At 41.9% G+C, this 17,397-nt stretch overlaps 1 long non-coding RNA gene across 1 annotated transcript; it reads left to right on the top strand.

Annotated features, from left to right (window-relative positions):
* Nucleotides 1-455: 455 nt before the first annotated feature.
* Nucleotides 456-16,141, top strand: LOC125326580. Its single transcript, XR_007203903.1, has 4 exons — nucleotides 456-685; nucleotides 6,347-6,431; nucleotides 12,138-12,328; nucleotides 15,879-16,141. It is a non-coding gene; the product is annotated as an uncharacterized LOC125326580 (long non-coding RNA).
* The last annotated feature ends 1,256 nt before the right edge of the window (nucleotides 16,142-17,397 follow it).

Below are 17,397 nucleotides of genomic sequence, written 5' to 3' on the forward strand. Positions count from 1 at the left end.
AAAGAAAATGTGATCTTTTATACTGCTGAATGATGACAAATTTTTGTCTGCAGAAATCCTCATTAAGTGGCAATAAAATCTGATTTTTATGCGTATGAGAATTAATTTCCATAATGAAATTTTATTAATAATATTTTTAATGAAGTTGTGTTTCTCTGTTTATATAATGTAGTGTTTAATCACATACGAATCTAAATCAGAGCTTTCTGGTGTAACCCACTACATAAGAATACCTCTTGGGAGATTTCACAAAAAATCAGGAGTTAATTCATAATGAAATGAAGATAAATAATGCTTTTATTATAAGTTTTTCCTTAGTTACTAATAAAAAACATCCAAGATCATAAAAAAGAAAAAAAAAATCTAACAATCTCCGAAAGTGAAAAATAAAAAAGCTGCCAGTCAAAGTGAAATGTGCCCTAGTTACAGTGTGGCATGGGTTTGATTTACTGGAATCCAGACATTGTCTGTGGGTAAAAGGAATATTTCTAAAGAAATTTTCATTGCTTTTACTTTTAGGTCATTTGAGTGCTTATGAATATGGGTACCCTATAGACCAAAATATGTGAAAAATGCTGCATGGGAACCAGCAGCACAGGGTTGCTCACACCATCCTCACCCATTGTCCATCTGGATTTGATCAGAAGGAAAAACAAGGGAAACGTTGTTCCTTGTCCTGCCAGAGGTAAATTTCTGGGAACCTCTTGTTCCTTCTCCCTGTTTGATTTTTGCAATTAGTTTTATATTAGTAAAAACAGTCTTAGCATAGTAACTCCCTAACCCCAGGCAAGAAAGTAATTTTCCTTTTCTTGATTTCTCACTCTCACCTCTCTCATTCTATTTAATTTTTCTTGGTTCTCAGTGGAAAAACTTGCCTGTCAGGGATAACAGAACATGTGGGCTCGAGGCCCTTTGTAGCAGAGAACGGAGCATTAAACAAGGGTCTCCCTCACTTTTTCTTTGCCTCTCTGTCCTGTTGATCTCACCAAGGACCATGCAGCTGACAATTTACAGGGTCTAGTCTTCTCACCTACTGGGAAATCACTGTCAGACCACGGTGATAAATGGGGTATTTAATCTCGAGAGAGTTAATTTTTGCAGCTAGGCTTTGTTACCAATTTCTTTCCCTATTACTGCAGGTCAGAACAAATGTCCTCAAACTTCTTGGAAGTATCTAGAGAAAGGCTGTGCATGTCTCTCGCTTCAGTGTAGATGTGAGAATAGGCAATAAAACAATCAAGGGTGGAGCTGTGAAAGCTCTAACTCAACAAATAGGATATCATCTGCTGACTTATTTAATCAGAGGCTGGGGCGCATTTTAGTAAAACAAAGTTTTACTTTGCTTAAAAGAAACCTTAAGTTTCTGCTTTTGCTACCTTCACTCTCCTTGAGCAGCACGTGATTTCTCAGAGATTGTGCTATTTCCGATAACTCAGGCTATTCGTAATTTCTGTAATAAATAGATTTTCATATTGAAAATACTGTACTGAAAACCAATTCATATTGGAAACCAATGCTTTCATATTGGTTTTCAGTTCAGAAAAAGGGACTATACACTCTTTAAATTGGTCTGTGTCTTTTCTTAAGATGAGTGTGAGTGAACAAATAGGAAAACATCTTAGTAAGAAGTGGTTTAAACAGACAGCTCTGGTTCCATGTTGTATCAAATCTGTCTTGTAAAATGATGGCTGCTACAGCTGATAAAAATGTAAAAGTTATGGTACAGAAAAAAGGTCATAAGGTTACCTTATACCTGTATAATAGTTAAGTACTGGCCAAGAACAACTGTCTGCCACAGAGGGGTTTAAGTGCATGGCCAACATGATCATTTGTGCCTTTGTGCAGTCAAAGGAAATAACTCCATTTAATTTTCAGAGAAATAATGCGTAAACTTATGCTTGTTTTAAAATGAATTGTTTTATATTGAAATAAAACCAACAAATCTCTGGATACAACATCATTTTCCCTCTTAGTACAAGATGAATGCAAAGAAGTGAATGGGACACGTGAGCTGCTAATGCATCACTTACTTTCCCACAGTGCCTTAAATGATAAGGATTTAGTCTTGCAAGACACTGTAAAGCTGGGTGAAAAGTTTCAGTGAAAAGGGGGAAAGAGAGGAATCTGTGACATAAATAATTCCTGTGTTTGGACAAATTCATAATGTGAGGATTCCTTTCAGGCACAATATGACCTAAAGTTACCACACAGGAAATTTAGATGCATCAGGGCCTCATGAGAATACAGTTAGAAACTCTTTTCCAAACCCAAGTAAGGAAAGGCAGAACTACTGGGGTAAGAGAATCCTGCTTGGAATAATACCTCAATAACTCTGCTTGCTGTCGAGCTGTGTATTTATTGGCAATTATTGTTGTTGTGCTGCTTCTCCCCATTCCCAACCTCCCCACACCAGATCTTCTTTGTACTTCCCATTTTTTCTTTAATTAGTTCTCTTCTTTGGTCCCAACATGTAGGAGAACTAAACAAGGCTTTCCAGCCTGCAAGTAAGATCAAAATCTGTAAAATGAAATGGAAGATGGAAACAAAATGCTGTTTGAACAATAAAAAAAGAAAAATAATTTTGATGAAGATCATGATACTGAGTCCTCAATTATTACAGCAGTCTGGCCACAAAACTATAAGAAGCTGGGGAGGGAGGGGGGAGGTGGAATCCACCCTAGCATCTTTCATTTTATTAAAACCCTGTCATTTTTGAGTGCTGCCATAAATTTAACCACCAGATTTATAAATCCAGACTTTGTGCCCAAGTCTAATTGCAGATCAGGAGGTGATATGTGCACACAGATTTTCATAGATTGACTTCAAAACAACTTTGATGTATGAAGGACCTTTTGTCTCTTGTGTAGACCAAGCCACAATAATACAAAGAAACCAGCAGTAAAAGAAAGCATCTGCAGAACAACAGAGTATGAGTGAGCATGGATTTTGTGTGCTACAGTTAAACTTTTTCAATTTAATTCACTTTCTTCAGTATGTCTGTGGTGGTGTTTAGTTGGTTTGATAGGAGGAGGTGTGTCGATATGAATAATTTGTGAAGCCCACTGGATCTGGGATGTGTTAGGAGCTCCTGAGCTCTTCTGCCTGGAGCCCAAGAAAAGCTATTTGTAATATAAGTCAGGCAATGTTAGGAAAAATATACAGTAAAAATTAATGCAAGTTATCCTGTTGTGATTTTTTCTTCTTTTATTGGAAAAACTTTGAATTTAGAAAGAGAAAAGTTGTCCCCAGGACAGTTAAGATGATAAAGTCACTCCTTCACGTGTTTATGGTGCCTTCTGAGAGAAACATATCCTATTGGTGTCCTTTTTGTAACTTACTGAGTCTCCACAGCACATGGAAAGACTGAGCTGTAGGAAGTCAACTTAGCGCCCCCGATATGCAATAGTCTCTTAAGAGTGTGTGACTGCATTGGCAGGTTTCACAGAGGAAACGGAGAAGGGAGGGAGGGAAGGGGTTATATTTCTCCTTTTTCTCTTAGTGGGAACTTCACTGGACTGCTCAGATAATCTCTCTGTATTCCTCCCAGGTTATTTATCCTTGTTTCCACCACCAAACCTTTCTTTGCAATCCTGCTATGGATAGCTATTATTTACAAGAGGATTTTAAAGGTTCTTTTTGTTGTACTTAGGGTGGGGATTTTTAAATTAAAATCACTGCAAATTGAAGATCAGTGAGCCTTGCTTCAATATAAAGGAAGTTAGATAAAATGATAATGAAATTTACTTTTAAATAATGTAGGCCTGCGCCAGAATGGGTTTTTTAATGGAAAGTAAAATTAAGGAAGCTCAAAAGGTCAGGAGTTAAAATCATAAGAGAAAATAATCATGCAAGGATCACAAAACACAAAATTGACCTCTGACAGACATTTGGTATTCAAAAAGATATGGATTACCTTAATTTACTAAACACTTAAAAGGGATTTAAATCCTCATGCTTCAGAGCTAAGTCAAATTTCAAATGAATGGAATGAAGAAGAGCAACTTTCACTACATAAAGCTATCATTTCTTCATTGTCCATAAGGTAATTTCTTGGGATTTTTCTCCAGGGCTAACTTCTGTCAGGCCCAGGTTGCTGAGGCTGCTTCTGGCTGGTGGGTCAAATTATATTTCTGCAGTGCAAGTGACCACAAGGTGAAGTAGATATGGTGTGATTTCCCCCTTCAAGAAATCGGTTACAGCACCAGCACGTCTTTTAGGAAATCTTTGGATCCCTGCTGTCCTCCTAAGATGCCCTAGTTCAGCTACTGGAAAGAAGACACATCCCAGGTGACTCATTAGCAAAGAGTGGAATTGCGAAGCACACACAGAAGAAAATAGGATCCCACAGGCCCTTTTATGATTTATTGTGCTTTGTGTAGGATTCTCATCAAAGGTAGTTTTGCTTTTAAGAGGAGTTTCTTGTTTCAATTCAGTCATCTTTGTGAGAATGCTAATAATCTTTCCATAGCAAGAAAATGGGTCTTTTAAGCTTTGGCCAATGATCCAATTTTTTTTCAGCTCCATTCCAATAAAGTCTTCTGAAGTCCCCTAAGTGCCTAAACAAGACAGACTGTAGTAAACTCTCTAACTACAGATTCTCATTTCAGTGAAGTTACAAGCAATACATTTTTATCCATATACAGGAGCAAAAGGCTCTGATGTGGTAATTTTCACCTCCTTTACTTCCTTTTCTCCTCCTTCCTTCACATTCCCCTCAACATATTTAAATCTAGAGACACATGGCTGTACATCTGCATTCATAACCCAGAGCTGGAAGGCCCTGTGCTACACCCACCAGAGAAAACTGGAGTCTAGGGCTGGCTCGGGATATTCTGAGGCTGGTCTGTTTTATCAGGAACAGCAGCTGGCATGGGAGCTGGTCTGGAGAGGATCAGACAGGCTGCTCTCAGCAGGATGTTTTGCTAAATTGGGTTTGCTGTTACTGCTGGTTCTTTAATTGCCTAGCTGCTCTGTAAAAGGCACTCATAGCTATGATGGACCCCTTGTAGTCTGTTGAATAAGTGCAGGTTCTAACATGGCTCCTTTCACAGTTTTCCATTTTCCTGTCAACTCAGAATTGATATTTGGTAATACTTTCACACACTCTCTTCCAGGGGCTCATACCCATTTATTTTTTTCAAAAGATGCTGAGTTATATTAAAATTCTAATAGAACTTTGCTTCCCAGATACCTAAGTTGCTCTTGAAAAGCTTTTCAAGCTTTTTAACCAGTAATTTGTTACATTACAAAAAAACAAAACAAAAAACAAACAAAAAAGGGCAAAGTTTATATGTGCAATTTTTAACAACAAAAAAAAAAGGTATTGAAAATTTTGATATTTATCCTGCTCAAAGAAGCAGGATTAAAACACAAATGGGCCTAATGTCTGTGTAAGCATTGGATTCAGAACAGGGAACTCTTTGTAATTCAATCACAGCTATGGTGCTGAAAATTTCATCACAAGTAAGAATGGGAATATTGAAAAATGTATTTTAGTTTTCTAATACCTCCTGTAATAGAGAAGCAGCCCTGGAGTGCACATTCAAACTGCATAATCTGGGAATTAGCTAAAGAGACAATGGCAGTAAAGATTCTTTAATTCAAAAAGCTGAGTGCTCAAATGACACAAAACCCACTAAGAAAGTGCTACAAAAGATGATGCGAACAAACTGCCGGCCACATAATTACTCTCCCAGCAGGCTCATCAGACAATTCCCAGAATGCCCTCCTGCCTCTTCTGGGAATGTTTTGACTAAATCTAACAAAATAATGGCTGCAGTCACCTCCTTTTATAGTCACTTGGGATACAAACTGGCAGCAGTGTCAAGTCCTTGCAGGAACAGATAGTTCTCACCAGCAGTATTTGACTGTCAGATGCAAAACACTTGGCAACACACAAGCATGTTGAAAGCCATTAGAAAAAACATCCTTTTTTTTCTAGACTGAGAAATCCTGAGGGAGAAAGCATGCTGAAATATGGACTTTGGATATGTTTCTTTTTAAGAGAAGAGAGGAGTTTTTTCTATCAGTCTAGGTTATTTAAGGAAAAAGTAAAAATGCTTTTGGAAACTTCACAAGCAAACCATTCCGTTCACTCTTCCTTAGCATAGGCATTATCTGTTCCCTCATTAGGAACGTGCAACTTGAGCAAAACTAACTTCAGAAGCCATTTCATAGCACCATTTTCATAGCACATTCATTACATCTTTCACTCCTATTCATAAATATTTGTTTAAAGAATTTGCTTCAAATAGAACTAGATCTCAAATGCATGTTATGAGCCTGCCCATCTTGGGAGGTTCTACTAATGTTGGATAGGCACCAAAATGCATTTCTTCCTCTACAGATGGAGAGGAGCTGAAGCAGTACCTGGGGTGTAAGTCAAAATGGCCCTGTTGAAATTGGTTTCCTCTGGGACTAAAAACCCCCATGTGAGTATTGCTGTGTGTGCTAACATACTTTTGTGGGGGAGGAAAGTTATGAATCTCATTGTGTTTCTGATTGCTTCACAAATTCCTGTTCCTTAAGGTGAGAAATGGCCATTAGCCTCTCTCTCTCTCCTGTCTGTCTCACATGGGCCACAGTATCTCTTTACCAGTGCAGCAAGGCATGTAACTTGTGAGTTACGAAGAAGGACAAAATAAATCAGCCAGAATTAAAGCCCTGAGGTGTTCCTTCTTGTAGGAGCTTGGGTGGGTTGGATGGTCGGGATGGACGGAGACGAGAGATCTCTGAAGTCAGATCTTGGAACATGCGGTTTATTGCAAAGGGCGTGGGTACAGGGGCACCACTTAGAGCTGCCAGCCGCAGCTCGGAGCAGGCCCAAGAGAGCAAGAGTGTAAAAGTAAGAGCAAGTAGGTAAGGGTGGAGTAAGAGTGAGTGAAGAGGAGGTAAGTAAGAGAGTAAGCGGGTAAGGGAGTAAGTAGAGTGGATTGTGAAGTCCTGGTTACAATACAATAAATCATCTTCTGTACTGAATATTCTAATTGTCACTAACCAATCTAATACAAGATACAAATCCTATAGCATTTACATACAGCCTATAAGAGTTCTTCTATTACCATAGAGTGTTACATCTTAACTCCTAAAAACTACTCTTTGGACCCCTTCTGCTGAGCTAGTAGGGTCTGCTCTGACCCTTGGACCTGCCTGCAAGCAGAGGGTATTGTTCAATCAAGAGGGGATTACCTTCAGTCGGCCATACCATTGTTTTCCAGTTGTTCAGTAACTAAGACTTGGTATCTCAAAGGTGGCCTTCATTTCGATGTCGCTTATAGTTTTCATATTCCCAAAATCTTTTGTCAGGCAATCATATTTATAAGGCTTTCCTGTTTCATCTTCCCCAACACTTCTGCTGCATCCTCGGAGGACAAGTAGGAAGTTTATGACTGCCCATTCAGCACTGGCAATGAGCTCATTCCTCTTCCAGCTCAGGCTTGGCCACCCTGTTTTAGGTAGTCCTAGGAAGGGAAGGAGAACTGCTTCTAGAAATTTTTGCTTGTGAAATGGTTATGAAGTTGAAAATGTTGTCTTTAAAACCTCTTTAGATCTCTGAATCCTCATAAAGCAGAGTATTAAAATTTTGTTCTGTATTTTTTTACTTGACTCTACATGGTTTACAAGCTTAGGAGAGCTAAAAGATCTTTTCTGCCTTTGGAGAAAGCTGTCTTCATTGGTGACAATTCAAACTGTTAGACTCTTTCAAAACATGTTATTTTCATGTCTAAGTGGATAGATCCATTTCAGTGTGTGAGTGAGAAAGTCCGCTCTCATCTCTCATTGTGTTTATGGAAGTGCATATTCTTGGACCAGGCTCCTCTTTTTTTGGGGGGGTACATACACACAAACTTCACCATCTCAATTTACAGAATCAAAACTGTGTTGAAACAGTTTGTCATGGGTTTTACAGTCTTTAGGGTAATATGTTGGATAATCACAGAATCAAAAAATCACAGAATATTCTCAGTTGGAAGGAACCCACAAGGATCATAAAGTCCAACTCTTCATTGAATGGCCATACAGGGATTATAATGGATGATTTTCTCTGGATCTCATTGTAAATAAAGTTAAGATAATAATCCAGAATATTCTTCCTTTACAATACTTTTAAGGATTGCAAATAGAAATATGATCTCCACTGTTTGTGAAGCTAAACTTCATGTGAGATAGCTGGCAATATCCTGTATCTTCCAGAAAGATTATCTCCTTCAACCCTCAAGGTATCTGTTTCTCCTTTGTCTGGCCTGCTCCACCACTTTTTCCTGGTCACATTTGCTGTGTAAAGGCTCCTCCTGTTGCCTCTCATTCTGGATCTCACAGAGCCAGCCCTGAAAACAAATTAATTAACTTGAACATATGTCTGCAATGCTCCCCAGATCCCCTGCCTTCTGCCCACAGCAGCACAGGTCCTACAGGACTTGCCTGGATGTCATGGTCAGAGCTACCACAACTGCACCACAGCCCCAGGCTTTTTGCTGTCCCTAAAAATGGACATTTTACTATTCCCACTGAATTCAGTGGAGCTGGGATTTGGCAGCTGCTCCTTCTGCTCAGTCCCCAGAACCTTGTGTCTGTAGGTATGGGTTCATTCATCATGGATTCAGGCTGGACAATCTCTTCTGCCAAATGGCCGGGAGCACAGGTTACATTGGTGATAAAGGATGCAAGAGGACGAGTCCTCACCACCTTTCTCTTACTTGCAGGGACCCAGCCCCACTCCATCTCTGCTGCCTGCTGCTGAAGGCGGAGCCAATCCCTCCATCTTCCCAGTCTTGCAGTCATTCCCTCAGGTCCTGAAGGCACTGACCCACTGTTTTATCTGAAAACTTCTAGTTGAAGATGTGCTCTGAGAAAAAAGAGCATTCCTTTTCTTTGGGGTATATATTTCCCCCTGCACATCTCATCACAGCCTGATCTGTTTAAACATCAAAAGTACTTGAGTAAATATATACAACAAGGCTAAGTGATTAGAATAATCTAATGCAAATTTCAAAGACTCTGAGGAGATCTGAGAAATCAACACTGTCATAAGTTTCATTTCCACAGCATGAATGGAAATAATATTAGTAAAATACAGTTTGTACTTCAAATAAAAGAAGTGTTGAAATGCTAATAAGTGAGAGGATTGCTGGAAGGTGGGGAGGGGAACATGGCAGGTGCAGGGTAAGCTCTTTCTCCAGTTGTAGATGCATTTTATTTGTTCATAAATACCTTAAAAATGTAATAACCTCTCTGTGGGCAATGAGGCATTCTTTTCTATTAACTTTTGTCATATACTATTTTCATGCATCCTCATTCGTCTCCTGAGCCTGACTTCAACTTCATGGGCCAGCACTGCCCAGGGCAGGGCCCTGGCCTCTCTTGGCAGCACCAGTGACAGCCACCACAAGGGCTGAACATAAGAGCCATGTAAAGACACCCCAGGGAAGGGAAGCCTTCTCAAAGGCAGCATCCAGCCTCAGCCACCCTCTTCCCAGAGGCAGGGATCCCTCTTGGACAAAAGGGAACCAAGCAGGAAAGCAAAACATGGTACACAGATGACTCAAGCAAGAAAATGCAGTGGAGGCATAGCCCCTACAAGTGCCACCAGTCTGATATCTGCGGTTCTTGTTCACAGTTTGAGCATCTGCTCTGTCCCCATCACGTCCCGAAGTGGCACTGTGTCAGCCCCGCTGAAGGGTGGCGGAGGAGGGAGTCAAGGTGTGGGGGTATCATGTCTCCCATCTGATGGGGTCGTGAGAGAGTCTCATCTAAACATCCACTTCAGACTCAAACTCTGCCAAGGCTGCACAGCTTTGCCTGCTAGCAGGCAGTTCATAGAAAGGTCCGGGTCTCTGGAGCTGCCAGAGCAGGAGCAGCCCCCTCCCTGTGAGAGGAAGTGGCCTATCTGGCCCCTGAGCCAGGGCTGAGTCTTCCACCTCCTTTCCCTCCACTTTATCCGTTGAGTCCCAGTGCAGCTCCACTGCCCAAAGTGCTCATTTCCTCCATCAGCATCACTTGCACTGAAAGTGCAGTGGACAGCTCCTCAGGGAGCTGATGGAGAGGTGGCCCATCAAGGTTAGGAATGTCTTTTTTTTCAGTTCTGAGGACAGGCATTTTCATGAGGGAAAAAAAGGAACATTTTTATATCAATAAGAGGTGAACAGTTCAGAAATAAAAGCCTTTCCTTCAGAAATGCAAATCATTTGGATTGCTGTAACATCTCCAGGGCTCTAATGATCTAAAGCACTGTCTTTTTTGCTGTCTGTAAAGCAGCCATAGCTTGACCTGTGAAGGACAATTTCATTTCAACTGACCTGGGGAAGCAATAAAAATGAAAAGACAAAATGAAAAGAAATATTTATTTGAACATTCATGGCACTATTTTTATTTGCATCATAGAGCTCATCGACCAGTTCTGTGTGATCTTTCCACTCCCTAGAAATTGCGATGTTCCACTATAGCAAATGCGCTGTTTAAGGTCAATCATAAAACAGCTACAAGTACAACTTAAGCTTTTGCTATTATGGGCAAAACAAGAGAAAAGGTACTTTGTTCTCCACCTGGAATTCTACTCACTCTGTACACAGTGTTAATAAAATACAGATGCAGCTTGGGCCAGTGGTAGTCAAGAATCATTAACATCAGAAGCTGTTCAATGGCCTGTATGAGTAGTATTTTGTTGGTCTTAGCTCAGTGCCCATTAGACAGACATCTACATTACAGGCAGAGCCATCACGCCATTGGCAAGGACCACTGTGACACATATTCTCACTGAAGTCCCCTTTCGGAAGTAGGACTGACCACTTTTGGACACTGGTGGGCTCCCTGCGTCCCAGCACCACTCGTGCTCATAACCTCCGTGGTCCCTGAGGGCAGAATGTGCACATGCAGGGCTTTTGGGTAAGTAATAAAATGCAAATAGGGGCCAACAGAGAAAGCTGTGACTGATGTAAGAGCAGCAAGGAAAACCTATCAGGCTGTCTGTCTTACATGGAGGGAGGTGATACTTCTTCCCCTTCTGAGCATCCAGAACCTGTCCCACATGTGACTACAGCCAAAGGCATTGCTGCAACAAGAGACACTGTGTGCCTGCAAAACATCTCTCTGAGTGTACAACATCCAGCACAGACAACCAGGGCTTTGCTATCTAACAGATCTATCTGATCAATTAGAAGAAAAAATTGGTAAGCACATCTCTCCTCTGCCCTGCAACATTTCTCTAACCTGTCTGTGTTTTTTCTCCTGTGAGATTGCTAAATTCAGAGCATAATCCTGAGGCAGCACCTCCCATACCACCCTTTCTGGTTTGTCCTGCTCTCTCTAAACCAGCACTTCATTTGGCATGGGAGAAACATCATTTTCCATCCCTGTGTTGCAGGATCACCCTTTCTGAGGCACGCAGGGATGCACTGCCAGCAGGGCATGCTGTAGTCCAGCTTTCAAGCCTCAACTGGATCCATACGCTTCCAATGATCAGGGTGATTTTTCCCCTGGTTTCTGCGTGGCTATGACTTGTAGCTGTCTCATCCATACAACTGTGGCCATATGCTCTTGGGTACCAGCAGGAGCAAGAAAAAATATATTACAATCTTCAGGGAACTGTGGCAATCATTATGCCAGTCACCACCACAACAGGACAGGGCTGGGGAGCTTCCAGTTCTCCTGTGGAGACTTTCTACTCTTCTGTGACATGACGTTTTGCACTCAGATTTGTCACACACCTCCCAGGTTGGAAATCATATTTTGAGCCATTAAATCCCCCAGTCCTGTCTCCAGTAATATGCTTCATAGAAAAATGTCTGGAAGGCCTTTTTTGCTGTGAAAATACAATAATAAATTTGGGGTTTAAGGCTGTAAGGATCTAGAAATATGTATTCATTCATTGAGATGCTTTAAAAAGAGTACAAAGCTAAGCAAGTGATAATAAAGTAGGTCTGATTTATACAGTAATACAGAAAAAGGGCTGTGCAGGAAAAAGGCAAACAATCATTTTATGTATGTTTATGCACATTAACTTTCTAAGTGATTATACTGTCTCTAACATCTAGATTTTCAGGGGGTTTTGTAATGCTTCAAAGGAATATAGCTGCAAATAGACAAGTATCAGTTTAATTTCTTTCATTTCAGTAACAGCAAATGCATATTTTTGCTTTCAGATGCTGCCTCTTCTGCCAGTAGTACTTACATTTTTGTCTGCTTTTCTCCTGATAAAATTCCACTGATGTCAACTACAGCAAACCTTCATGCTTGCTAAATGTGTGAACAAGAAGGGAATAAGGGCCACACTAAACAAACAAAAGTCAATCATCAAGGAATAAGTGGGGCTTTTAGCCTGCTCAAAGAAAAGGTAAGTGGAAGGAGCTTTATATGACTCTTCTTCCATGCTCAAAGGTGGATGGTGTTATTTAGATAAAAGCTTATTTTTTGCCTTCTTTTTTCCTTGTGTGCTCTCAGAGGAAATTATATTGAAAAGGCTAAAGCTATAGGAGAAAGTTTCACGAAGGATGTCTGGACTTCAGGCGGCTCTCCTGAAAGCTGTTTCTTGCATAGGCGAAGTTACAGCATTTCAGGGAGTGGGTATCCAGAGCCAGCCCTACAGCTGCCAGCTCCAGCTGTAGGCATACCTGAAGCCACCTTCTGTTCAAGTTACAAAGCATTATATACTTTCCTTTGCAGAGTATCTTAACACATAACAACCAATAAGCACCATACACAATACCTTTACATTTGCCTATAGCCTAACATAGCTACTACCATCACCATATTATAGTCATTATTATCCAATCACAAGAGTAAGTTACAATTTAAGCTTACAGTGGAAAATTCTTAGACCTTTCTTCTTCTTGCTACATCAACATTTCTTGTTTGCCTGCCATATCTTTCTTTTTGGTAAAGACATGTTTTCTATTGACTTATCCTCTTTTTGAGACTTATTTACTTGGTGAAAAACATGTCTTTGTTTGTAATCACATACCTTTGTCCTGCTCCTAAAAATCTCCTTCCAACTCATCTCCAACCTTTGCCTTCTCAGTTACTCAGCGATCACTGTTTCAGCAAAACATCTTTTATTCTATATCAAAACTTGCTTTCATTTCTACCTCATCCCCAGCTTCTACATTCACAGACCTTTCTGCCAAACCTACATACCTTACCAAACTTTCATCCTCCCCAACATAAAGCCACTGACATTTTGGTGTTGTGAAAGAGTGAGAATGTAAGCTAGAAATTAATGGTAGTGTATCCCTAAGTATATGATCCATTAAGTTTTGTTGCATCCCTGAGAAATGAAACATTGAGTATTTTCCTAAAATCAATATCCTACAGGGGTGAAAGCAAGATTAGTATCTTTCAATGCAACAGCCCAGTAAGTACCTAGGTATAAATACAAAATAACTCTGGTTTACTTAAAGGGACTGCCCTGAATAAGTACCAATGCAGCTGAGGACAACCCAGGGCCTCTAATCCCAGCCTGGATGTCTCCAAGCTAGTGTTTCCAATGCTCTGCACCTGCCAGGAGCAGCTCACTGGAGGGGAGGAATACGACCTCCCGTGCCTTGCCTGAAATGGATCTGAACAGATGTTTTCAGGGCTGGTCAGCTGCAGCAGGTTTTCTTTTCAATAGGATGAAATAAAGAAAATAACTCTGCAGGGAGGTTCTTTACACTGCATACCTGAACCTTAAATACAGAGGGAAGCCAGGCATTAAAAGAGTGCCAGCTTCAAAAAGTTGTTGGCACTGACAGACGTGGCTGATCAATGGTTTTTGTTGCTACAAGGGGAGCTTTAACTGAAGCTGCTTCCTCTTGGTCTGCTGCCTGGGACAGCAGCAGAGGTCTCTGAGGAGCTAAGGAAGGAAGGCAAAGGAGCCCGGAGGAAGTCCTTTGTGGCAGTGACTACAGACCAAGAGAAACCTCTCAGTCATATACATCTTTTATAGCCAAAAGCTTTGCAAACATTAAAAGCAGGCAGTAAAACATTAAAAGCAGCAGCTGAAAAGAAAGTCAACTCAATCCTCAAATACACTTTTCATGGTATTCTGTCTTCAGGTTCTGTGAGTGGCAGGTGAGGTGAAACACATTTGAAGTCAGGTGCTTCTCCATCCTTCCCTTTGCATTTGGTATACTGGGATCTAAAAAACAGCAGAATTACGAAGCTGCAGTTGCCCAGCATAAGGGCTCTCTCGGTGGTCAGACCCTTTTCCCCTCGGGTGCAGTTCCGCTCGCAGCCGGCAGGGGCGCTGGCGGCTCCCGGTGAGCAGGGCAGGTGCGATGGTTCCCCCGCGGCTGCAGGGGGCGCTCCGGAGCGAGCTCAGGGAGCACGTGGCACTGGTGGCCTGGGATCCCAGGGAGGGATGGAACAAAGGCTTCACAAACCCCTGGGCAGCTGGCCCCGGTGTCCGGCTGGAGCTTCGGGAACAGCAGGCTGGAGCGGCAGGCTGGAGCAGCAGGGATGAGCACAAATCCCGGAGGACAGACGAGATGTATCCAAACGGAGAACCCCCCCCGGAGGTCTAGGCAGGCAGGGCGAGCAGGGCTACAACGCAGCGAAAGCTCGAAGCAACAGCGGAGCAGGGCGGCCACAGCCCGGCCTCCAGCGGGGCAGGGAGGGCGGCCTTGGGATCCCGGCTCTGTCTTCAGCAGAAAGCAAAGTAGCCGAAGCAAGCGGACTCCTCTCTCTCTCCGACTCAGAGAGCGAACTGACCCCACACCCAGGTGAAACAAAGGAGTAGCCAGGCCCACCCTACCTCCAGTGGGCAGCTCTTTTGTCTTCCTTAAGTACAGCCATTTGTCCCCTAGCAACATGCATATGGGAAAAAATTCCTTTAACAGGAAAAAAACTAGGACTAAACTAAAACCCCAACACCAGTTGAAAGAACTAACACAGTATTAATCTGGTTTCAGATCCATCCAACTGATGATAGGATAGCTCAGGTATTAAGCTGCCTTTGTGATTTCAATTACCTACCTTTTATATGCCTGGAAAGAAAAGTTATCAGCAAAAAACTAATAAAGCAGAGAGTTCTGTAAAAGTGGCAAATGAGTTATTTCACTTGCTTTAGGCAGTGTAACCTACTTCTGCATAGTCACAGATGGGGAAGGTTTACTCGTTGCCTAAATTTTATATGCGCAGACAGAAAAGGAAGACACGAAAGCAGTCCTGTTTCCCCTACAAACTCAGCTTTTCCTTCTCCTCACTGTTGTTCTGCCCCCAACCCCTGCCTCCCCAGCAGCCAAAAAATAAAATCAATTTCCTTTAAAGGCAAGGGATGAAATGGGACCATACTGTAAAGGGAAGGGAAAGGTAAGGTGAAGGAGGAGATCCCTGCTGGCCGCGAGCAGAACTGCACCCGAGGGGAAATGGGTCTGACCGCCGAGAAGGCTGGGACTGGGTTTGTGATTGTTTGCTGTTACTGCCATAGTTATTGTTGTTTTGTTTGACTGGTTATATATATATAGTAAAGAACTGTTATTCTTATTTCCCACATCTTTGCCTAAAGGCCCTTGATTTCAAAATTATAATAACTCGGAGGGGAAGGGGTTACATCTGCCACTTCAGGGGAGGCTTCTGCCTTCCTTAGCAGACACCTGTCTTTCAAAACCAAGACAACTGGTCAGTGACACAGTTTATTTATCATGTAACTGACTGTTCTCTGTGTAAAATGGACGAGTGACAGAAGGACCTTTTTTCCTGACAAGTTCTGTAATATTTAGAAGCACAAATTTAAGACCATCTGGTCAGAAGCTACTTTTCTACTGATAAAGGCACAATGGGATAAACCTGGAATCCAAATATTTGGAGTAGTGGCATTAGTAAAAGCAGAGAATTTTACAAACTTTCTGGATCTCTAAAGAGTTATAGAACTCGGATTGAAAAACTAGTGCTTTTGTGGCTTACAGGCACAGATGAAGAAACAGCTTTTACCATTTCAGCCCTGATGGAATATTTCATGATGGCTAACAAAATGCAAGAGTGAAATTAAAGACTTCTCTTTCCACGGCAGAAATAAGAATGATGACCACAGATTTCTGGTGGAACTAGATCTCAGGATCAATGTGAAGTGACTGACAGCATGCAATTCCAATGCCTCAGAATATATTGCAGTATACAGTAGACCCAGGAATTCCATCTCCTGGAACTTCTACTTCATCTTCCACACCTTCAAAAGGTATTCAAGTGTTATATTGGTTTTCTCTTCCCTGCAGAGTGTGGCTGTAGCAGCAAACAGTTGATCCAGTGTGCCATAAATTTCCAATTAAGATGGCAACAGAGGTCTCAGGATATGTGAAAGCTGAGTTTGGAAAAACTGTTTTCAAACTGGGCTCTTAAAATCAAGATAAGGTGTTTGATTTTTCATGTAGTAACAATTGGTCTACAGCCAGTTGAACATGAGCCAGCTATGCCCAGGTAGCCAAGAAGGCCAATGGCATCCTGGCCTGGATCAGCAATAGTGTGGCCAGCAGGACCAGGGCCGTGATTGTCCCTCTGTACTCAGCACTGATGAGGCCACACCTTGAGTGCTGTGTCCAGTTCTGGGCCCCTCACGACAAGAAAGACATTGAGGTGCTGGAGCGTGTCCAGAGAAGGGCAATGGAGCTGGGAAGGGTCTGAGGGAGTACAAGTCCTGTGAGTGGCAGCTGAGGGAGCTGGGGATGTTCAGTCTGGAGAAAAGGAGGCTCAGGGGGGACCTTATCACTCCCTAAAACTCCCTGACAGGAGGTTGTGGCCAGATGGGGGTCAGTTTCTTCTCCCAGGCAACAAGCAACAGGATAAGAGGAAATAGCTTCAGGCTGCACCAGGAAAGGTTCAAGTTGGACATCAGGAGGAATTTCTTAACAGAAAGAGTTGTTTAACATTGGACCGGGCTGCCCAGGGAGGTGGTGCAATCACCATCCCTGGAGGTGTTCACAAAATGACTGGACACGTCACTCAGTGCCACGGTGTGGTTGACAAGGTCAAAGGTTGGACTTGATGATCTCAGAGGTCTTTTCCAACCTAATTAATTCTGTGATTCTGTGATTGCAAGTGGATACTTGTTATCTCAGCACATTTCTAACTTTCCCAAGATCAATTGAACAACTCCTGTAATTTAAGTGACAGGAAATTATTGTTTACTGATTTGCTATACTTAACACAGACAATTTGACCTGAGTCTTCAGTGAGGGTTTTTTAAACTACAGACACTAATTCTATATATGTATTCATTAATTTTGAATCTCAGAAATTGGAGAGTCCTGTTGTCTGCAGAGAACCAAAGCACACAAACAGCTTTCTGTGCTGGTCTTTTTGTTCAGCTTCAGAATGAAATGTTGTGTGCTGTTAGCTTGGGTGTGCAAGGCTCTGAGCAGAGGCATTGCTCGAGGGAGCATGGGCTCTGCAAGCAGCTGGAGCTTGTGCTCGTTGCCTTGGTTCTTGATT

The sequence above is a fragment of the Corvus hawaiiensis genome, chromosome 5, assembly GCF_020740725.1.
Source record: "Corvus hawaiiensis isolate bCorHaw1 chromosome 5, bCorHaw1.pri.cur, whole genome shotgun sequence".
Classification (NCBI taxonomy): domain Eukaryota; kingdom Metazoa; phylum Chordata; class Aves; order Passeriformes; family Corvidae; genus Corvus; species Corvus hawaiiensis.